At 39.8% G+C, this 24,365-nt stretch overlaps 1 long non-coding RNA gene across 1 annotated transcript; it reads right to left on the minus strand.

The window, feature by feature from the left end:
- Positions 1 to 2,488: 2,488 nt before the first annotated feature.
- Positions 2,489 to 21,457, minus strand: LOC311442093. Its single transcript, XR_014696443.1, has 3 exons — positions 21,207 to 21,457; positions 18,980 to 19,061; positions 2,489 to 3,395 (listed from the first exon to the last, which is right to left on the minus strand). It is a non-coding gene; the product is annotated as an uncharacterized lncRNA (long non-coding RNA).
- Between the last annotated feature and the right edge of the window lie 2,908 nt (positions 21,458 to 24,365).

A 24,365-nucleotide genomic window follows, 5' to 3' on the forward strand; every position in this document is an offset into this window, starting at 1 on the left:
CAGTGTTTTCTAATGAAAAACAAAATAATCATTGCCTTTCAGATGACCTAGCATGGGAAGCCAGGAACACATTACTTATTTTATGAACCTGAAGATTAAAGGGCTACAGTAGCTCAGGTTACATTCTCCGGTTGGGAGCGCATACCTTCGTCCGATTCATTAAGAGTTAATTCCATATTTCAACTCTTCCTATCGATGAAAAACATTTATAAAAATGCCATATACAAATAGTTGAGTCAGACATTACAAACCCTCTGCTTTGGAGCTTCTTCTTTCCCATGGAGTATTCCAAATGTCTATCATCCAGACACCTGGCTTATAGTCTTCTTCTTCTTCTTTTTCTTTTTATTTAAATTAATTTCCATGATGATCCTTTTGATCATTGCCGAGTATACCTTGCAAGAGGTCGGATGGCTTAGTTCTCAGCACTCAGTGGGCGAAACGGCAGAGATGAGGGCACCAAAGTGCAGACAGTGCCAGAAAGAAGAGAATTTATCCCACAAAGATTCTTGAGATTTTTTAGATAAGCAGAGGCTATAAAACAGGCATATGCAAATGCAGAGGTACAAGTGCCCAAGAATAATTTCTGACAATTAAGATGATTGCCTGGAGTGCTGCGTGAAGTCTGTGATGATGCAAGGATAAAAGGACAAATGGCTGAAGTGGCGAGAAGTGTAATTTTAGCTACACTACACAAATGTGCCCTTTTACCCTTAAAACAGATTATCTGCAATTATCAGCACCGTGGGGAAGGAATGCAGGGATATACATTCAGAGCATAACTGTCACTGATGGCAAACCATTTTATGGATAGGGGGCTTAATTAACTGCTTGTGTAATTGTTCAAAATTTCAGTAACCCAAAGAAGCTCCTTCTGTTCATAACAGCAACGATTCTGAGCCCCTCCTCTGTTTATCAAATGGTCTTTAAATAATAAGTGCTTATACATACATGAACTTTTTCCTACAAGCAGACACTGTAATTAAAAGAGTAGGCATGCAGCTTTTTCCTCTGCAGGTCCCTACATTCATTTCAAAAGAAGCTGGATATCATTCTGTCTTCATTTTAAACATGTCAGAGAAACATGAAACAATTTACTCAGCTCAGCTGCCTGTAACTATAGAAGAAAAGGATACTGTAGGTGTAGACATTGCTAGCCCTCTCGGTGGTAGGAAAAAAAAAAAAAAACAAACAAACAAACAAACAAAAAAAACTTTTCCTCACCAAAAGGTACTGAAAACTAGAAGGTAAACACAAGCACAAGGGCTTTCGGAAGGCCTCACTGTGTAACACTGCAGCACTTTAGGAAACCTTCAGAGCTGCTTCAAACATCTCGAGGAATTAAAGCACAATATTTTAGAAGACACCCAACTCTTTATTATTGAGAAACCCCAGTCACTGACCATTAGACCCGATTGTCTGTTACAGATACTAAAAAATGCATCAAGTATGCAGAATCATCAGCCCATATAGATGCTTACAACCTCGCTCAAGACATATCTTAGCCTTAATACCCTAGAAAACTGTGGCAGTTCAGCCATTAACTCTAGTGCAGGCCTTTCAGGTCTCCCATCAGTCAAGCCAAATTTTTTCTCACTTGTTTGGAAAAGTACTTCCATCAGGACGTGAAGTGCCTGATGATCTCTTCAGATCCTCCCATTCTCTCACACCTGTCCCAGCTGTTCAAGCCAGGCACTGAGCAGATGATTTCAGAAAAACCAAAGAGGACAAAAACAGATAGGTCAAACAGATTTTAAAAAATAAAATAAATTAAAAAATAAAAAAAAATATAAAAAAAAAAAAAGAGAGAGAGAAAATGTTTAGGGTTTAAGCTAAAGAGCGCAAAGAGAACTCATAAAGCAAGATGAAAAGAATGTGGGTTTCTCAACCCACAAAGCCCATTGCTATCCTATTAGTAACCTTTTTCCCATGGCTAAAACTTCCCAGATTCTTGTAAGTCAGGCCAGTGGGAACATCCAGGTACAGTGACATAACTGAAATTGTACACTGCTGAAATTCACAGTGTTGCAGAATGAGTGTAGAGTGGATGCGGCTGAGCTAGATATTAAGGATATTAGCAATATGTTTTAACAATTTCGCCATACCAGCTTGGAAACTTAGTGGGTTATTTCACAAGAGCAGATAGCTACACGATAGCCTCGTCAGAGTTTAGATCTAATCAACAAAGAGAAACTAAACCACTTCAGTTATACCACTAAAGCTGAAGATGCACAATGCTGTTGCAAATAGAGAATGATCTAGCTGTGCTTACCTTCATGTAGCTATTCCGAAACAGAAATGGGAATAAGTTAAGGTGCAGCCATCTCTCTACTGGCACAATAAAGACCACTTTCAAGGCTGTATATTTTTTCCAGGAATTCCACTTAAAAACTAGCTCTGCTAATCAACAAAATGCTGAAGAGCCATGCCTCGAACAGCTGTAGATTAGCCATGCATTGCAACCAGAAAACAAAGCTTCACCAACCCATTGAGCATTTTCACCAGAAAATTTATTTACCATTGTATGTACCTTCTCACAGCCTCAGACACAGCAACATGCTCTTCCCCCACCAAAATTCGGGACACAGGCAGGACTGTGAGGATGCACGACACGTGCTATTAAGTGGGAGTCTCAGCTGGGGACTGTGACCAGGGAACAGAACGGCAGACAGAAACAACAGCTGAATGTCTGAGAAAATGAAAATGCAATATGGAAATAACTCTGCCCATAGTGGTGTGTTTAGTAGGAGGAATTCACATAAGAAATAAAAGACTGTCCTCTCTGCAGCCAGGCACTAATTGCCCCTACTTACCTTTCTCTACCTTCACAGTCCTCCACATGCTATAGTTACACCACTACCTAAACCCCAACATATTTTCTCTGTACCCAAAGCTCCATAAGAAGAGAGAAGGTGCCATGTACTGCTTGTGACAGAGCGAGCATTATGTAAGATAAAAATAATGTCCAGCCCAGGAATTAACTCTTTTCTTCCACCCTTTAATTGCATTAGAATAAGCACTATATTAGAAAGCAATTGGTACATATACAAACGTGGGTACCTAAAAGGCTCTTTTCACCCAGGATGTCTGGAGGCTCTTCTAACAAAATATGCAATATATGTTACAGCGATTGGAGAGAATATTGGGGGAAATTTTTAAACTTTGCAGGCACTGGGAACAATCGGTGAAATATGCTTCTTCCCTCCACGAGTGGCGGAGCACTTAATTCTGGTGCAGTGCTGCTGAGAACTTGCAGACTGGTGTGGGTTTTGTGCTGGCAGTGACAGATAGCTTCATACCGCAGTACGGAATAACAGAAGTTGAAACTCTGTATCCCGTTTCTCCTGTGGTTAAATAATGCCAATTTTATTCTGTCATCCAGTCTCATTGAGGAACTGTAGGAAGAGAGATGAAACAGCAATTGGATCTGTAAACCACGATTTTAGGCTAGGCAGGACGTTCCTGGTTAGAATTTTGGTATGAGCTATTCCAGGAATAAATAAGCATCTTTTTCAGTAATGTAAGTCTTTAATTATAACATCTAGGACTTTACAACCATGAAGCTTAAAAGCTGAGCTTTGAAAATGCAGAGAAACTGAATCTTCTAAAATGTTGTCTGACACCACAGGTAACCTTTTCATTCCTTCTTATTTTTTCTTGCACTAGGTAGTGCCTCCTGTCATTAAGCTAAAGAATTTCTCACTGAATCATCTGAAGCATAACATTGATGAGACACAGTTAACCTGTATTCTTGTCTGCTGCAGAGTGGAGGAATAAAAGCTTTCTGGTATGTAAGTTCAAAGAAATGGACCTTTTACCAGATTTGAACAGTTGTCTTGGGAATGCAGATTTATGAAAATTGATACCATGTCTTTGTCTGCCAGAACAATGTGCCTTTCTTTTCCACATTTGCCCCCTGACTATTCTACTGAGTCAGAACTTCTTCAGAAAACTTTTTTAATTAATAGAGGATACCCTTGCAGACACAAGGTTTTAAGATGTCTCTGAAAAACCTCTCTTTGGATACAGTCAAAGAGGAAGATATTTAGACTTCACATTCAATTTAAATTAGAGGTCAGAGTTCAAAAGTGTAGTTTGCCCTTGTCATGTTCTATTTGGAATTCAAATAGTCAGAAAAACAAAGGCAAAATGACACATCCCCACCATTGGTATTCTCTAGTCTGCTCCAAAACAGGCAGACGGGTAAAAGAAAGAGCATTTTTTATGGTATTTATTGAGCTATGCTATATATAAACTCTGCATTACTCTGAATAAGCTCTGAAATACAATAAAATAATCTGACTAAAAGAGTTGCAGGTATATGCAGCTACTGACTATGACTGACATCAAAACTACTTCTCTCACTAGTAATAAACTTAGTTAAGTTTATCAGAATAACTTGAAAACAGAATTTAGGGAAGATAAATTTGTAGATGTCCTTACACCAGCTGTTACCATACACAAAATTTTCTTCCCATTGCCATTTATTCTGTTTCCTTGTTCTCTCTGGGAGGAAATAATATCAACTTCACTTATTTTTGCCATTTTTTCCTGAGATTAAACAGTAAAAAAGGAAAAAATAGAGAAGAAAAAAAAAATATATATATATATTATATACATCAATGAAAAAGTGATGATCGTTTTTTTCCAAATATTTGCTCATACAAATTTTGTTTAAAGTTACAGCACTATTGCGAAGCACTCCAGAAACATTTTTTCCATACAGTGTACAGGCTGCAAACAAAGTCACAGAAAATAAAAAAGTGGAGTTACAGAATGCAGCAGCAGCAGCTACAGAAGCCAAAGCAGCAGCTGAGACAATACAAAATAGACAAACCTCTCTCCTTTTTAAGTATCTGTACCATATGGAAGCTTCTATTTACACAAGTGCAAGCCTGCTTCTACCATAAATATTTTTTCTATAAAAATATAAGGACTACATATAATCTGTAAGGATTTATCATTCATTTACTTATTGTTCTTCACATAGTCACGTACCTTCAGATCTCCTTTCAATTATACTCTCACTAAGAGCTCCTGGAGCTACAATTTATTTTTCTTCCAACCATGCCAACTGCAGCTAAGCACTTTCCTAAATTCCACAGTTCTGGTCACAGGAGTTCCACGTAACTTCTCCTGTCTCACAGTTTGAAGTCTAAAACATATTCCAGCCTGTGTTTTCGTTCATTCCCACATCTGTGTCAAGCCTACATATTGCACCCACCACCTGATGGCTGTGAGAAACACTTACATGTATCTGCAGATTTCATGCTGCCTTCACTTCTGCCTCTTTTCTATATACAAAATGCTCTGATATTATTTTTGGTTGATGACTTGACTGATTAGGCTTGTTTGAGTAAGATCATGCAGCTATAAGGGCTGCCTGTGTAAATAACGAGAAGGACAGTACGGAGAGGTAACACTGCACTGAGTTAATACATACATGTATAAAATGGACTGAAACCTTTGAGGAAGATGAGGGCAATAAGAAAAAGTTATTTTTTGTTGTACTGAGCTCAATAATAAAAAATAAATAAAATAAAATAAAATAAAATAAAATAAAATAAAATAAAATAAAATAAAATAAAAAATAGAAATCCAAGCCATACCACATATAGTGCAATATGCTACCAGCTGATGATGACCAAAGAATTCACTCACAAAAACTCAGCCTCTCCTTCGACTGATCTGGGAGATGACTAATGATTTATTGGACAAATACAAGATTTTTAACATACAGGGCCCCGAAAAGAGCTTGCTTCTTTTCTGTTGTAATCAAACCCTACACAGCCATTCTGCTCAGAGGCATAGTGTACAGTTAGTGTCAGGAAGACGGATGGAAATCTGAGGTTCATCAGAACATTCTGACAGGACTGGAGAAAAATGTAAAAATGTCACTTTCCTGACATCAAAGAATCAATAAGCAGCACTTACATTTTAAGTTCTGAGTAATAAAAGTAGATAGACAGCATTTTAATGTTTGTTTCCCTTTTTATAACATATTTCTAATGAGCTTTTTTTTTTCCTTCCAGACAAAGCAAGTTGGAGGTATTTTCTCACAGCACAAGCTAATGTTCTCAATCTGTTTTTCCTTTCTAGGATCTGCATAGACAAATTCCACAGCAACCTCTGATGATAAGATCAGACAGTAGTAGCAGAGACATCTTTAAATCATATTTACAATACGTCCCCTCTGGGCCAACCAAAGAGCAATGTTTTTTAGAACAATACATATTGGCAATTTTTTGTGCTCCATTTAAAGATAATTTTAGCTCTTCAGTGTCATGCAAATGCTCAAGGCTTTACTCAGATAAAACTGCTATCAAGGCGCTGGGAGCTCTGCCAGGAAAAGAGCAAACAAGTCTCCTAAGAGGAGTTCATATTGAGAAAGGCTTCAGGATTTACTCGACAGAGCACAGAACAGTGCATTTTACCCGGCTTTAAAAGACAATGAAAACATGTTTTTAAAAGGAAAAAAGGCACCAAAACCTATTAACCTACTATCTGTAGCAGGACAGGCAGAGCCCAGACCTTCCTCCCTCTCCTTCCCCGGACCACAGCCAGGCTTCAAACACCTACCCTCAGTGCACCATACCGAAAAGCTTCTTCACCAGCCCTACTAAACTGTTCCTAAACTTTTCTCAGTGATCCAAGAGTTGCCCCACTTACCCAGGGAAAAGCAGATAAAGCCCACTGCCTCCAGAACAATTCCTTAAATACCCTGCAGCTCAAGGGGACCTGGCAGCTGAAAATGATGTAAATATGAGATTATATTATCTGGTATTGTTATTATAATTTTATGGTCCTGTCTGTATACAGCGTCTTAAAACTTTGCAAGCTCTTTTCTTGTTTGGCTTTCGCTGCCTCTAAGCGTCCTGCTGAATTTATAATCCCTTTCCTTTAGCTTCTTTTTCTATCTCTTTACTTGAAGATCTGGCATGCAATGAATCAAAGAAGGGATATTTATACCCATACTGTGAGAATGTTTACAATATATAGAAAATTCTGTCTGTGGCTTGCTCTTTGTATATTTTCAGAATAAATGACAGTTTTCTAAACGTACTATATTACTGTTGAGTCCACAGAGTCTGTATTTATGTAACTAAAATGCTTTTATTTAGACCTTTGCAACATGCCAAAATTAAAAAATATTTTAATGAATGAATCAAAGTAGTATAGCATAAAAAAAATCTGCAATGTATTACCATCTCAGAATAAAGATCTATGTGAAAAAACCTCTCAGATACAAAGAGTCTGTTTGTTTTACAAAAAGTAGTTTTGTTATTTTTACACCCATTGTTTTAATAACAGAAACTTTGATCTCAAAAATATTTTAGCATGAAACATGAATATGGTAATAGCCAAAGTTTCCATTTAGCTGCTGCTTCATGTTCCAAGAATATTGGGCTCCACTACAAGCAGCATTTAATAAGACTCATATGGACTCCAGGCAACCTTCTAGAGGTCTTGATGCAGACGCTGTTTAAGCTCTGAGAAGTTTCATTCAGGTATGCAGATTTTCAAACTTGAGACTATCAATAGCAACATTAAGGCCCTGTCTTAATTCTCCCAACACCAAAATCTGGTTTAATGAACCTGAATTTTATGGGAGAATGTTCCAATCAATCATGCTGACATTAAGCACTCCATGACTTCCCTGAATTTTATTTGCCGAGTTCCTTCACAGAGCTAAGAAGTCGTTACATTACTTAAGCATCTTGTATTAAATTCAGTCCTCTGTGAAGTTCTGGAAACAAAGGAAGCAGCTACTAATACTCCATTTCCTTACTCCCCTTCAAAGCACTATGAAAACATTCAGAAAATATAGCTAAAATCTGTCTTATTCTAATGCATTTTCCTCTTTAGGCCTACTTCCAAGTGTAGGCAGGTATGAATGAATGAGGCAACATCCCACTTTCCTGCCCACAAATGTCATTGGGGAAAAAAATGGAGGATTTTGTAAATTTGTCTGGCATTTCCAGATGTCAAGCAGCCCTGTCTGACCACATGTGGATCAGCTCTGCCATGCACCTGTAATGAGCCCAGTGCCTCTGGGACTGCCAGGCCTATGATGTATGCATGGGTAAACAGATACTGATGGATTTATTGAGCATGTGCAAATCATCTCTATAGCACACTGTATATCATAAGTATAACATTTACAGAAGCATCGGTTCTGGTGTATGTTCACTACCGAAATGAAGCAGAGATGTTGCCGGGATTCCCAGAAGCGGATGCTGCTGGGATGTGAGCTACTCAGGTCAAGGCGGCGGTGGATCAAGTTTTCAGAAGAGATCCATCACAGAGAGATTAAAGACGTGCTGCTGGCAGCTCTGGGGGTATTCTGAGCAACCTGGTGGCAACCAAATTTATTTTAAAAGCAGTTGTATAAACATAGTTACATCAGGGCCTGCTAGAAGCTGCCTTAGAAGGAGACTGATGTTGGGTGGAATGGCACTGTGGGCTAACATTTATTCTTCATTAAGTAATGCTTCTGATAAGCTGAAGCCTTCATCACATCCCAAATCAAGTTATATGTGTATTCTTTCAGCTTGCACACCTTTCCAAGATCCCTGAGGTGAATGAATAAATCTTACAAATGGTTATACGCCTCTAATGATACCTCTTGAAAGGTAGCTGAATATAATAAATTCTAGTTAATCTTGATGGATGGGTTGGAAGCAAGGCATGTAAGAGACAGCTAGCAAATGCACTAGTATTAGCCATTTCCATTACCATTAAACATGCCACTCTGCCCTTGAAAGCTGATTAACATCGACACCTCCGAAAAAACATTGGAAAACCTCCAGCATCAGATGTGACCTTGCAGTACTGCAGCACGCAGCAACTGCAGAAGGCAGTGAGTCCTCTGAGCATGTTCTCTAATCTTCAATTATGGTATGAATACCATTAACTTTTTAGAGAGCTCCAAAATTAGGAAGCTGCTTTCTTCACTCCTGCTTCCCATCAGTAAAGAGGACACATGGTTGGGGGTAACATGCTTACGAAAACAATGATACACTCATTTCCTAATTGTAAGTAGAAGCACAGTTTGCCACTAGGGTTCAAGACATCCACATGTGCAGTGCGCTTTGGTCAAGGCATCAATTCTGACAGTGGACCCCAATTTTGGGAAGCACAAAGGCAGAACCTGCCCACTGATCCACTGAATTCAATCCTGATGAATTCTGCACTTTGAGCGATGTTGGTTTAGTGTGGGTCAAAGCAAACAAAGAGATTATAATCCGATTCCTGAAACCGGGGAAGCCTGAATCATCTACTTTTACATGTTGCATCCAAGTAAACTGAATCATACTGGCAACATAGGAAAGTTTATATTGCTACTTAACAGAGGCAGTCCTTGCAGAGCAAGGACATTCACAGCTATTAAATAGCTGGAATATTTCAGTGTAGCTACTTTGAAAATATCAGAGTTCAGCATATATTTCTGATCCAGTATTCCTATAAAACCCATAGCAAAAAGAGTATCCAAGTTAGAGAAAGAGTGAATTACAGTGCACTGCAAAAAAGTCTCTAGAAGAGATGAGATGTTTGCAGTGTTTGTATTGCAAATGTTTTTGATGTTCCTCAGCAAACAATTTCCATGTTAAAGAAATTCCAGACTCAACTCCAGGGCTTGTCAAAGTTTTCTTCGCAACATTATTTTTCCAAAAAGGTTTACCATAAAAACGGCCTAAAAATAACCTGATCTCAGCCATAAGCTAGTGCGTTTCGTAGAATCATGTTTCATTTGGATTCAAAATTCATTTAAGGATTTATTTAGTTTTGCTAACTGAGAATTCACTACGTAAGTAACATATAACACATGGCCTATGTGATTATGATCACAGCGTCTCAGACCAGCTGAGGCTCGAGGCACCTCCGGGTACCTCCAGGCCCCCCCCAGCCCCTGCAGGGTCCCCCCCGAGCAGGGTGCCCAGCCCCACGCTCATGCATCCACCCAGCACCATGGTGCCTTCTGGTGCTCCAGGCTGTGCCCAGTGCCCCTGGTTCTGGTGCTGGGCACCACCGAACATGGTCGGGCTCTGTCCTCTCCTCACCTCCCTTCTGGTGTTTATGGCCATGGGGGAGTCTCATCTTCTGCAGGCCGAGCAGCCCCAGTTCTCCCAAACTCTCCTTGTAGCTGGGACAACTCAGGCTCTTTTGTACCTTGATGGCCCTTCCTTGGGCTCTCACCAGTCTCTTGAGAGTTCCACGTCCCTCTTGTGCTGAGCATCATGGTGTAGTGGGGATCATGGTGCTGGAGCCAGCACTCCAGGAGCAGCCTCAGCAGCGCTGAGCAGTGGGGAAGGAGCGCCTCGACCTGCGAGCAGCTTCGCCTGGGGCAGCCCAGGGTAGCATCAGCCTGTGGTAATCAGTCATCTTCCATCACTGGAAGAGACCTCATGGACGGCAGGCAGCTCCCACCACCCAGCGCCTCCCCACTATCACCATTTCTCCCAGGATGTTCTGACAAAAGGACAGGGTTCAAAACCTGCTTCCTTTTCCCATTCCAGAGCAGCATCCTGGAAGGGGCTGAACATGGGCAAACCAGCACAACGTTGAGGTGTGCCCCTGGTTCGGGGGCACAGCCAGCAACGTGCCAAATCCCATACCCTACACTTCTCCTCCTGCAGCTGGCAGGCCCCAAGCCCGACCAGCACCCAGGTATCAGCGCCTGCAAGCCGCGGCCGGCCGAGCTGCGGCAGCGCTCCCCGTTCGGTGGGAGGAAAACCATCTGGATTTCACAGTTCACAACTGGGGCAGGCATTCCAGTGCAGGCAGGCTCCCACTGACTTTCACTTTGTTTTCTTTAAAACAGACCAAGTTGCTGTCAGCTTTCCTATGACTTTCTCCCGCTTTAATTTACATCCCAGGCTAACTCCGCAAGCTTTTTCCACTGGAATAAGCCAGGGAAAGAGTTTTTATCCTGCAGCATTTAGGGAAAACCAATCAAGTTATGCAAGGAGGTTGGGATTATTTCTAGTCTGGGTTTTTTGGTTTTGTTTAATGATTTTTTCTTATTTCTTTAACAAACTTGTTATTTTCATTTTCAGGTTTTATTTGGGCTAAAAATTTGGGCTACAATTCTAGGAAAACTATTGTTACCAAGTTATAAGAAGGTTAAAATTGGAGTCTTTTTGAAATTGCTACTACATCTTTCAGATCCCAGTCAGGCTTATGGTACAAGACTTAGCTCAAGAGGAAATTAGCAGAACAAATAATCGCTGGCTCATTGGTATAGCAACTATGAGGATGCAAATTATACTGGCTACGTAGCTTAGCACATATCTGCCTCCATACGTATACTTGATTTTCTGATGTTCTCCAATAATTTGGTAAGCAACCTGCAGATCAATTCCATTTAGTGTTGTACTATTTTTAAAAGGAATGTCCTTAAACATCCCTGTAATTCCAGCTTTCTCCTAGCATTACTAACTTTGGAAATGGGTGACAGCCTCCTGTGACTTCAGTGGTCACAGCAGCTTGGCACACACATGTCTCAGATTAAAAACAAAAAAGAGCCAAGAGAATATTTTAATGCAGTAAAGTATCACAAAGTCACATAAAATGTAATAAGCTTCCATACAAAATACAATGTTCTTTGCAGCCATAAAATCTATCTCAGAATTTATTTCTTGGATTTTTGAAAGGAAAAATTTCCTAGCATAGCACATTTAATATCTTTAAAATAACCAGGTTCCACTTAACATAAAATTGCTTTTTCCTCAACCATTTAACTGACCCCTTTTAAGATAAACTCCACAGTGAGATGGATCTGTGCACTGTCAGAGGCAGTCCTGATCCTGGTATTGGTGCCCCTAGAGAGCAACCTGCACTAAAAGTGCAATACTTGTGTATGTTCTCACCGTGGATATAGCCTAGGAGTTTATCTAAAGGTAGATGGGAAGGCCAAAGAAAAGAATGCAATGAATTGTTTCTAAATGGTATTTTTTGCCAGAGGTTTTTCAAACTTACATTATTGTTTAACTCATCACGGACCTGTATTATCCTAGGCACCTTCAGAGTAGCTCTGAGTCCAAGAAAAAATTTCAGGTTACTGAAATACAGTTGAATGGATAAAAAATTTTATTCCAAGACAGATTTTTAAGCATCAAATAGGGACTTTAAAAAATGACTGGCAAATCAAATTGATCCTTTATGCTATATCTAATAACTGTGGTCACTAAACACCAGATTAGAATCTTGTTACCTTGTTTGAGCTGAAGGCACTGTTATTTGAAAGATCAGGCTCATGTCCAATCACAATTTTCTGTGTTTCTTATGAGGAAATATAGCAAATTCCAAGATGTATTTAAAAATAAATCCCTGGATCTTCTCTCCACCTAATTTAAAACTTCTTCAATTAAGCTTTGGAGACTTTTACAACAAATCAGATATAAACATTATGAAAACATAGCAAGTAGGACTCCAGGGATTCTTTTAAAACTCTGCAATGAATAAGAGATGTAGTGTGAAGTTTTGTAATTCCCAAGTGATGGTTTAGGAGTTCAAATTGCAAAGTTTCCAAGTAAATATCACTGTAGGCATGACTGTCTAAGAACAGAAAGGAGGCAAGGTCTGTAGGATGTAATAATGTTTAGGAGACTAAATTATACAGCAAAAAAGACACAAATTTGGGGCACATAAGTCATTCTTCGTGTCATTGAAGAACCACTGAAGAATCCCACATAGACTTTTTAAAAAGGGTTTGTGTGCCAGAAAACTTCGTGTTCTTTCTAACTAACTGATCTAATAAAAGATGGAAAATAACTTTGCCTTAAAAGTTACTGCCTTTTGCCACTCTGGACAAACTGGTTACTTGGACAGTGATACGACGTTCAACCCAATTTAAAATCACTCCCTACTACACCAAACAGTCCAAAAGGAACACATATATACTTATACAAAGCTGGTGTACAACCACCAGACAAGATAAGCAGTATACATGCCGTTTTTAAGTGTTTCACAAGTCACAGGGTATCTCAGTGAAGGCGCTCAGGAGAAGCAATTAAGTGGTCAGTTACCTGTGGTAAATGATAACATATTCATTTCCTTCAGCAACAGAAGGACCTAAACTGCATTACAAACATCCAAGCAGAGTCAGTGCATCCTTTAATCACCACAAGCATGCCTACATGAAAAACATTTGTCAGAAAACTTGAATGAGAAATTTCCATTGAATTATTAAAAGATACCTATCACAGCTTGTAATCCATATCTACAAACAAAATTGTTTCTGAGTTCTCACTCTTCAGGTGCTGCTCTCCCATTCCTGCAAGCCGTGTTCTCCAGGAGTACCACCTCACCCCAGTATGGTGCTTTTGGACTACACATGCATGTATTCTTCTGTACAACAATAATCCCCCAGTCTGTGAGGGTTCCTGAGCTTGATTCCAGTGAGTGAAACAAGATGTTAATTATTTTGCAGTGCTGAGATATGAACATAGCATCTGTTTGAAGGAACAGTATCTTAGCTCTGGTACAAATGTTAGAAGAATACTCAAAAATATCAAAATACTCTGCATTTGTCACATAAAATTCTTAGCTGACTCATATAAGGAACAAGAGATGCTGTAGGAAGGCCTGCCTTGCTCAGGCTTGCACTAAAAGTGCAAGGATTTCACAGAAGTAGAACAGTTCCTTCAAGCTTTGGTGGCAGCCACTACCCAGGACCAACCACTCACAGACTCCCGTTCCGATTCTGCAATAACGTAATTTCTGCATGGTGATCTGTTCTTATTTATTTTTTTATCCTCCTTCCTGCCTCCTGCTTTTCAAACCACCTAAAATACATCAGCCAAGGGCAGCCCCCCCCAAACTAATGCTGTTGTTTCCTGTTGACTGTATTTTTTTCCATTAAAATAATTAGTCATACAGGCTTTTTCCTTAGGGCAAGTCTAGCCAGTTAATTATTAAGTAACTAAACTGCTGAACTGCTTGCAGGAACTCTGACCCATCACCAGTCATCATTTGGCCCCAGTGTATTCACAGTGAACGAGCAGCGGGAAGGCGCGGACGGCTGCTACCCGCGAGGGCAGCAGCAGAGGTGACAGGGAAGTTGTAGGGCTCTAGGCGAGGTGCAGAGGAGCTATATGGGGATGTAGGTCCTTCACACGGTTGTTTTGGACTTCCACAGATCATGTAAGATGCCTGCCAGGTTGGGATAGAAGCCCGTTCAGGGCAAGGAAGGCCTTGTTATTTACATAAGGATGCCAAACAGCTCCCTAAGGGAGGATCTAAATGTGAACGCGTTTATGTGAAATGTGAACACCAACTGTGAACTCACAAAGTTGCCATTGCCCTGTAGCTGTACAGAACAGATGCCTTCTTATTTAGGCATCCCAGTATCATCTGCAACCTGGATCTTCTCAGCTGTATGTTCTCAATGAATAAATTAAAAAGTCAAAGCATGCAAACAGTAAACTAAGCCGGACTAAATCAACCTCGAACAAGAAATGCACAGTGACTGCTGCGGAATACATTGTGCTTCTTAAAGCCCAGGGACATTCAAACACTGTCAGTAGCACAAAAAGGTACTTCTTTCCTCATTTTTTGCACAGCAGGAGATAAATGAACTTTGAAGTCTCATTTCAGCTCATCCCAGAACAAAGACAACAAAGGTGCTCCCTGTGCTGGCATGGGTCATTCTTGCAACCACGACTTCACCTAGCGAGGACAAGGGTGCCCCTCTCTATGAACCCTAAGTCTGGTTTGTGTAAAGACTGGTGTTTTCTTTCACAAGCCTGCCATTTCCAGAGACTAGTTTATTCTTGCTAGGATTAAGTAGATAGCAAGAAAAACATGCTGCAGTAGATGTTGTCAGCCAATTAAAGCTGATCATGGCCCGATACAGATAATAGAAATTCTACAGAATACTGTTCAGATTCCCAGACAATAAATCTTAGAAATAATGTCTGAGATACTGTTTCAGCCCAATAGTATCTCTCAAACATTTATACAATGATATATGCGTGCAGTTAGTTCTATTTGGAGCAACGGTCTCTCTCGATTGATTTAAGTAACTCAAATGTTGAGCCTTGAAGCCTGTCTTGTTATTATTTCTCTCTGCTTAATCTGTGCTGAAAACAAAAAAGCCAATCACCAAAATAAAGATGACTGCAAAAAGAGATCATGCATTGGTACCAGTCATTTTTAAAGTCAACATTAATTCTTGATCATAAAGATTTTTTTTTTTTATGAGTCTGCAGATACTACTTACAGTCAGGGATTCCACCCTGACTTCTCATTTTATTTAAATACCACATACAGCTATAATGGTTTGTCATTTTTCAGTCTCTATTTATTACCTCTGCATGCTGTATCCATACAAGTCTTTATCTAGTTTCCCATCTAGTCCAAATAGGAGTGACATGTTTGAGTGAAGTACAAGTATTCTAGCAGGAAGAGCTCATTATATGTGATAAGGGATAGTTCCTTATAACATTGCATTAAGACCATATGAAATCTACCTAGAATGCTTTTATGAGATCCACTAGCCCTATAAAAATGGTACAATAGTCAGGGAATAATTTGAGACAGGTAAGATCTGAATGGCAACGTATGCAGTGCATTTGGAGCAGTCTGAGTTACAATACCAACTGTACCTTATTTCCTTTGGAGAAGCCACAGAAAACCCCCAAACCCCTCAAAACCCCAAATCCTTAAGAAGCACTATGGAGCAGCAATTTTTGGTGGAGAGGAACAGTGGACCCTTATTTTCATCCGAAAGCCAAAGCAGTTACTTTATTCATATGTAGAAACACAACCTCCCCCCTACGTTTAATGTCACAAAAATGCTAACTGCTCATGGGGGAAATATTAGATCAATGCTAAAAAACAGCTGGGAGAGACCAGGGGAAACATTGCACAAGATCCGCAAGCACTTTGTGGAATATTTAGCTGGCACTTTTCTGGACTGTTTGTGAGCATTTTCTGATATTTCTGAAGGCATGCTGGGAAAATGGTATGGGAAAATAACAGTGAAGTAGTGGAGCCATATGAAAAAAATCAACAACAAATAATAATGAAAGAAGCTAATTTATTTCCCAGATAAATCAATGCTAAAGCAGAATTACACTGTCAGTAGCAGTATTTCTTGCTAGGAAAGCACAAGACTAAGCTATATTATTTCTATAATCAGCTCCCTTCCTTACTATTCCCACCAAGCTGAGGCTTCCAGCTGCAAATGAGAGGCATCACTGTGTGCACACATTCCAAGAACTCTGCCAGTATCCTACCTCCCTCTCTCCTGGCCTCTTGTTGACTAAATTCAGCTTTTGCTAATTTTCAAAAATGCAATCACTGTTTTTTATGAAAACTGCTTGCGCTCTCTTGTGCGGAGCTGAGCAGCACTCAATCAATTCATATTCACTAGATTTGCACTTGTCTCCTCAGACTGTATCACCTGAGAAAGATTTCTTCTTCACAGCTACTTTAAAAATAATTATACACCTCTCTTCCCCAACGCAGAACCTGCCTCTACCCCTCTCCATTTTCCTGTTTTGAAGTTTTCTGTATAGTTTCACCTCTTTCAAAGGTATGTAGGCCATATGTTGCAGGCTCCTCTGCTCTATTTTTTCCCAGGTCACCTTGATTTTGGTCTCTTATGCAGAAAGTTCAGTGTCTGAGAGCAGACACAGCCTTTGCCTTTGTGGCAGACATAAGTTAAGAGACCCAGAACTTCTGCAAAATGCCACCAACAGCGTGCAGACAGTTTGAGCATCAACATTTACCATCCAAGGCCCCAGAAGGGTGTATATTCCAGTAAGAAGCCAACCCCTTGAGCAATATAAAAGGCCTGCCAAGGACAGCCAAGTAAAACCAGATGCCGTGGGTTGGAAAGATACAGAGTGCACTGGTAGACAGTGTGAGATGAGAAAACAAGGAGAGGACAAGGAAATGAGTGGACAAATGAAGGGAGAGAGAAAAGAGCTACAAGGAGAGAAGTGACATTTTAGTGCAGTATGAGAAAACATACTACAGGCAGGCTATGCAGTAAGATAAAGGAAGACAGACGTAAGTGTAAAAGGGAGAAAAGTGCTTTTTGGATCTATATGCCCAAATAATTGCTAGCTGTAATACTGTTTACTACATGAGAAGTAATTTAGCCGTTAGCATCTGTGAGACAAGACTGCATGATCTCAAAAATGCAGGCCTTATCAAATGCTGGGAAAAATATAGAAGTGTGAATCATAGTATTCAACTACATAAAAAATAAATCTATGACCTAAGAGTTTTACCCTTAGTTTTTACCCTTACTTTTGCCATTGGTCTGAATGGTGCCATCCTATTTCAATTTGTCTGTCTCCAGTAAATTCCTGAAAATTGCCCACATGCTAACTTTACACAGGATGGGTCAATACTGCACTGACTGAGCATGATATTAAGGGAACGGCAAATGTGCAACTTAAACAAATTTTGGTAACTTGAAATAATTCCTACCACCAGTTCAGTACACTAACCTTTGCCTTTAGAAAAGCTATAGTCAGATAAATCATTTAACTCGACCATCAAGGCTGTTACCTTTGACTTTTTCCATTACTTTCTATCTTGTTATTCAATGACTTAAATCAGTCACTAGAGCCTACTTTGTCAAATTTAATCTATAAAGCAACTATATCATGATTTTCTGATGATTTTTTCACACAGTCCAATTTTCAGTATGAACTTTACTAAATTTATCTTTACATTACAAAAAAAAAAAGTCGATTTCCACAGTGGTTAATGAAAAATGTATCAGAAGACCTAAAGCTATTGCAAAATAAAAACACATATTGAGATAATACCTGCCTTCAGAACCAAATAAATCCAGTCGTCAGAGACTGGGGCTAAAGGGACAGGCACTGGAGTTGGAGTTACTTGGGTCTGCAGCAGTATACATCCACTGTGACTGCTTATAGCCAGAAACACAATGCAGAACAACAAGTGGCTTTATATAAACATGTCTCAGGGAGACACAACCCGTCTGCTCTTCCCATAAGGTTTCTCAGCTACGGTTCCGATGAGCAAACAGCAGGAAAGGATGGAAAAGCACCTCCCATCCCCAATATACAGCCGGTTAAGTAGCAAATGTCAAGAAGGTCCTCACAGCAAATTTTTGAATATGCAGGATGCAGGGTGTCACAGTTACAGCTTGTAAATGGTATGAAGTTTTTGCCCTGGCCATATGTGCCATAGGCGAAGTCTCCCTGACTTCATTGCACAAGGTCCTCTCATAAGAACAGTTATTTTAAATAGAGTATGGAAAGTTCTTGCTGTAGTCTTTATAAATGCTGTGTAATGGAAAATGAATTTGCGGAAAACAAAGAGTAGGTATGAGAGCAATCTCGTAATGTCGTCATTGTTTCAAAGCGATGTACAAACATACAGCGTTAGCCATTATACTGAAAACAATCATCTGCCTAAAATAGCCTGCAGCAGCAAACAGCTACAGAAAGGGATTTGTTACCAATCATATAACACTCTGTACTAGTTGCTAGTTAGATCTTCTTCCAATATTTAGCAGGCTTCTCTGCAGTTTGGGAGGAGCCTTTATCCTAAATAAAGTGCCAAGTTTTCAGCCTCCTAGTTGAGCTACAACTTGTTGAACACAAGCTGCAGGAGAGAGGGAAGACCTGTGGAAATGCTACATAGATCATTTTCAAAATGTTATTCCCATTGTGATGTTAATGGAAATTTTCACAGATAAGTATAAAACTGGGGCAATTAATTTTTTTTCTAACTGATTAATTCTGGATACAGCCACGTCAGCACATTTTTTGGAAAACCTGGGGTGTGAAACTAAAAGGATTCACCCCCACAACCTCTCGGGAGGAAGGCTTGCTCCAGAGGAGGCACACAGTAGGCCTGGGAGATTGGCACCTTAGGACCATGGCTGCCAATCCCACTCACATGCCTCAGATAAGGAAAACTAGTCAAAGGAAAACTAGTCACATGCTAAGTGTGGAGCACAATCCTCATTTCAAAATTGACTTACTTGGTTATCCACTCCAGCCCTCTGCTCCAAACCAGCGTCTCTCCTCTGATATCAGAAATTTCAGCCTCATGCATAAGTCCTCCTAAAAACACAAAAATAAGAAAACTGTTCCTGAACTCTCATAGTGACTTGTCCTTCATACTACTAGACGTGACTGAAAATGTTCAGACAATTTTTATCTTAATATCTTTTAATTAAGCAAAACAAAACAAGGACAATTTTCAAACATAGCATTATCTTTATTATCATAATTAATTTGTTCATTTTCCAGATAAAATATTTTCCATATGTTTTTACATAGCATCCTGGGTAACAATACTTTAAAAAATCTAGTTACTCAGAAGGAAAAAATATAAGTAACTACTTTCATACAACTTTAAGAAAAAAATTTAGAAATTGTAAAATAAACTGTCGGCAATATCTACTCATAATGATTTGTATCTAACTTCTTACACTAAGAACAGATTTGACATTTCAAGGAGCTTTCAGAAAATTCTGCCTTAATTTTTCAGTCAGATCTACTATTTATCTCTAAAACTGTTTTGCTGTGAGGCTCACATTCTGTCACTGGCAAATGAAGCAGAGACTGACAAAATATAAAGATGTTACTCTTCTTTTCTTCATTTTGAAACCTTTGTCAGTTCAGAAAAGATCTTAGAAACACCAACTCCACTTCTAAACTGTTCTTGGTCTAAAATGTTAATGTAATTTCAGGGCATACTTAGTATTGTAAAACCACAAGGGAAAAAGAATAAAAGAAAGGATCTGGAAGTTGTCTACCTAGATCAAGACATTTGGAAAACAAAAATAAGGCTAAAACTGAAACAGTTATGAGGGCCACAGAAAATGTTTTGAAAATGTTTCTCATTACAGCTAGACTGCTATGCATATTAACATTTAACAATATGTTTGAATAGAGTTGGTGGCAGCATCTTGTGCAGTAGGACTACGCTCAGGATTGGTGATTTTCAGAGCGCAAACATAAAGGTTTCTGACGCTCCACATTTTTGCACTGTTAGGAAATTACATGAACCAGCCATACCGCCAAAGTCTTGGGGGTCCCTGTACCTACCCAGCCTTGCCTCTTCAAAACTTTTAGGGCTCCCAAAGGATTCTGATCATGCAAAGTGGAAAAATTTTCCAACCTTCAGGGCAGAGAACCCTTAAACAAATCCTGTTTAAATAAGTACCTCTTGTCTCCTAGCAGCAAAACTGGGTCTGTGTAATAGATAAGATGTACCTGCTTCCTTCTTCTAAACTGAATGGTTGGTTTCCAGAATACACACAGCTCCCTTCGCTTGCACCATTTTGAAATAAGGGTAAATGTTGGCTCATTTTAATGAGAAAAAACATGTTAGCGTAGACAAATGTGCATCAGTCGCAGCCCCATGTTTTGTGAGGGCGTGTATTTCCACATGAAACAACACAGTACACACTTCACATGCCTGAAAGGGTTTTTTTGTTCATTTGTTTTTCTTTAAAACAGTTTGGTTTACATCCTTCTGGAAAGTAAAGATTCACAACTCCAGGATGTTCTGGCTTTCTCTGTGATTCCTGCAGTACGGAATCAACTCCATGTGAAAATCAGCAAGGAAAACTTCACATTTTGAAAATCGTAACTTGCACATAGGGGTTTCCACAATGGCTTAACAGTTGTCTGATTTCAGCACTTCCTTGGCAAGAATGTCACTGATGTAAGATCTCGGAAATACAAACATTAGTTTTTGGGATGAGAGCCCTTGCCATATTCAGGTTTTCTGGTGTGGGAAGTTTCCTACAGACATCTTCAGTTTATATCACGTCAAATCTGTGATCTTTCAAGCTCACTATTTCTCCAAAGTGTCATCGTGAAGTTATTGTGCAAATCTGCATAGGCAGAGATAAGCAGTTGGAACGCACCACACAGAAGTCATGTAAAATCTTTTCATATGAAATCTTTTACCAGTTAAGTGATGTAACTTTTCTGAGCTCTCATTCAGCAGCCAAATAAAACTGAATGAAGATTACACGTACTAGAGAGCAGCTCTCAACCTTTCCCAGACCACAACAAGCCATTTTTGACCTGCACAGGCAATCTGATGCTCATCCTAGCCTGACTGTACAAGGTTTATTTTTAAAAAGAGTAAACTTATTTTTATTACAGTATTTAAAACCATAAACGTTAATTCTAATTAATTTTCTAAAAGTGCGCACAACCTTTTTCAAGTGGTACATTTCAGGTACTCACCATATTTGCTCATTTTCACTGGGCAAACTTTGTCATGCCCTTGCTCTAACTTCACAAATGCCTGTCACACCTCTCTGCCCATGGCTTCACTTTATCCCAACTCCATTCCCAGCGAAGTAACTCTTTAAAATCTGTACTTGGTATTTTTCAGTATTGGAACCTCCTTTTTTTTATAAATGCGTGTCCTAAAGCAACATAAATTCCACAGAAAATACAAGATCCCTGAAACTAAAAGGCTTCTGTAAGTGACCACCACCTTCAAAAAGACCTTTACTATTTAAGAAAAAAAAAAAAAAAAAAAAGGCTCAATTAGGATCAAATTAGAGCCCAGAATCCTGTCTCTAAGAGCGCTCAGCTGGGGTTACTCATCTTACACAGATAAGAGCATGGTCTGTTTGCAGGGACTCTCTCCTAGCTCCTGACAATCAGTAATTTGGAAACTTCTGAGACAGAGGCCAGCAACAACAGCTGGGCTCAGCATCCAGAGATGCTCTGCCCCCTTCCTGAACCCGCATAGAGCTTTGGTCTCTACAACACCCTAAAGTAGTGCTCATCAGGGAAAACAACATTTCCTCAACCCTTTTTTTTTTTTTTTCTTGGGGTTCACCTGAGCCAGAATTGAAGAATATTTTACTTAACAGGCTGGGATCTCCAGAAGGCTTCTGGTTTTGAACTAACACATACGTTTTAAATGGGAATTATTCCTTGGCTTATAAAAATTTCAACAGTGCTGTAAATATATAAACAGGGCAGCTGCTTACCTAACAAATAGTGGATGATCACAAAAGCCTGCCTGTCAAATACACCTTGTGCAAGTATTAAGAACTGTTTATTTTGGAAGCTGTACAAAAGCATCTTGCAATAATCCAGTGGAGAGAACAGAACGCTCCACATTATTCACACTCATTCTGCCAGTATGAAAAGTAAATCCATTTCCATTCCCCCTACTGAAAATAGGAATATTTTTTGCATTTTTAAGAGCAAATGATTGGACTTCAGAACTTTCAGAAATGTAAGAAAACGCGTAGAAATGCTCTTGGATTTGCCACTTCAATCGGTCCAAAACACACCCATGCAAAATGCCACGCGTTAGTTCTACCTGGCAGGTTCACAACATCCGTGAGCATGGAAGAAAAGGAAAAGATGCTGAGCAATCACTAGTACTCCAGGACACCCATTCTCCGAGACGCTGGCTGATCTCCACTACCGCTGCACTCACTGCACAAACTCCTCCAGAACATGCCTTTTAATTACAGCTTGTGTTTTATGTCCCACCCATTACCATCGAGTTAACTACAGGCTGGATTTAAACATTATCATTAGCTACAGCGTGTAAGATGTGTGAAAGGGAATTAGGCATATATAATGACAGTTCTCTCTCTCTAAATGTTCAAATAAGGGAGGAAAAGACAAAGAAATTATATAGTACTGAATGTGGTGTCTACATCATAATTTGATACCTGCTGCACGTTTTTGTGTTGCTGGGGAATTTCAAAGATGCAGAATTTGTGGTCACAGGCCAGAGCACAGGGCTGGATGCTTTCTGGGATGTATCCTCCGCTGAAATTTGGAATCATTGTGCAGCTTCAGGCAAGCAGCAGCCACATCTGGGCCTCGGTCATGTACTCAGATCACAGACTTGCACATAAAAAGCAACTGCTCACCAAAGCTAGCTCAACATCAAGTGAAGAATGGCCCAGAAAAAAAAAGCCATTAGAACACAGCTAATTCTCCCTCACCACACAGAGGAGTGTTCATAACAAAAAGGACAATAAATAACTTCAAAACTCTCAGATATGGTAGTGGTGAGTTAAGATAACGATGTGGACAGAGAGCACTGAACATGACTGATTGAATGCATTTCCTAAAAAGCCCCAGAAATAAGAGCATTATCTTGTATTTCTCTCTTTCCATTTTAATTTATGAATGGGTTCTCACAGCCAGCATTCTTCTGGGCCTTGTCTGTGTATCACTCATAAATAAAATACAAACATTACTATGACCTTAGTTAGGCGAAGAGATGAGGAGGAAGCAAGTTATGAGATTGGCTCAGATGATGCCAGTCTTTCACCTACCTGTCTGAGAACAGCCAGATCTCTGAGGCAGGTAAGTAGCTGCTAATCAGCTCCACAAAAGTACGTATAGAACCGCAGGAAAGGATGTTTGTGTTTCTGCTGGGTGCTATCTTTTACTTCTTACTCAAACACTCCTTCTGAAAGATGGTGATTGATTCAAATTTTTGGGGCAGCGTGATCTGTTGCTGGTCTATGATTACCTTCTAAGCATCCGCTCTATTGTTCCATCAACCTTCAGCTTGTACCGTGAAATCCTAGCTCAACTGCCAAGGCAGAGTCTACCCTCTTGCCAAATACTTTATGAGAGTGTCATCTCAGTCGTTATCATTACGCAGCATCTATACAGTGGGTGATGCTGACTGTGCTCTACCATTGTAAGACTGACATCTCGTTTGGTCCTCTCTCACCAGCTCTTCTATTAATGCAAGCTTATATTTCCACCAGCAGTAAAAAGAAAGGATTGAGGTGGGTTTATTTGGTTTCTACTTTTTTAAAGGTAAACTGATGTAAAAAAACATAGCAGCAGAAAAAATGCAGACTGAATGAAACCTGCTAAAAAAATAAAAAAAAAAGAGTTTTGCAGACCTTCCAGAGTTGTCATTGTGTCCATGCTATATAGCAAAGTGCAAAAATGATGTGCCCTTACCCTGTCTATGACAGGCCAGCAAAGTTAAGAGGCAGAGCCCTGGTGACAGGAGAGCTGACTAAACACGATTTACCTTCCTTGGCTGTGGCAATGTAATTTCAGCCCCGTTGGCAATACCCTGGAAACCAAAGTGCCTTTCAGTTTCAAACCTCAGCCTTTGAAAATAACATTAAAGGCTCCTGCGGAGAGACTGCTTCTTAAAATTTCTTTTTTCCAAGGGGGAACTGCAATGTGCCTCCAGCAGGGAAAGCTCCATTTGTGCCTCCTCCCGTGGATAGTGGCAGCAGGGAGAGGGGAACTTCGGTTCCCTGTCAGTGTTCCCAACCCCTGCCCAACTGCACTGCAGAGGCCTTCAAAGGCTTCCATCACATTTCATTTGTAAATAATCAATTCCTCCATAAACATCCCATTAAAGCCTGTCACAGGACTCAGCGCAGC

Source organism: Aythya ferina (assembly GCF_964211825.1).
Source record: "Aythya ferina genome assembly, chromosome: 10".
NCBI classification, from domain to species: domain Eukaryota; kingdom Metazoa; phylum Chordata; class Aves; order Anseriformes; family Anatidae; genus Aythya; species Aythya ferina.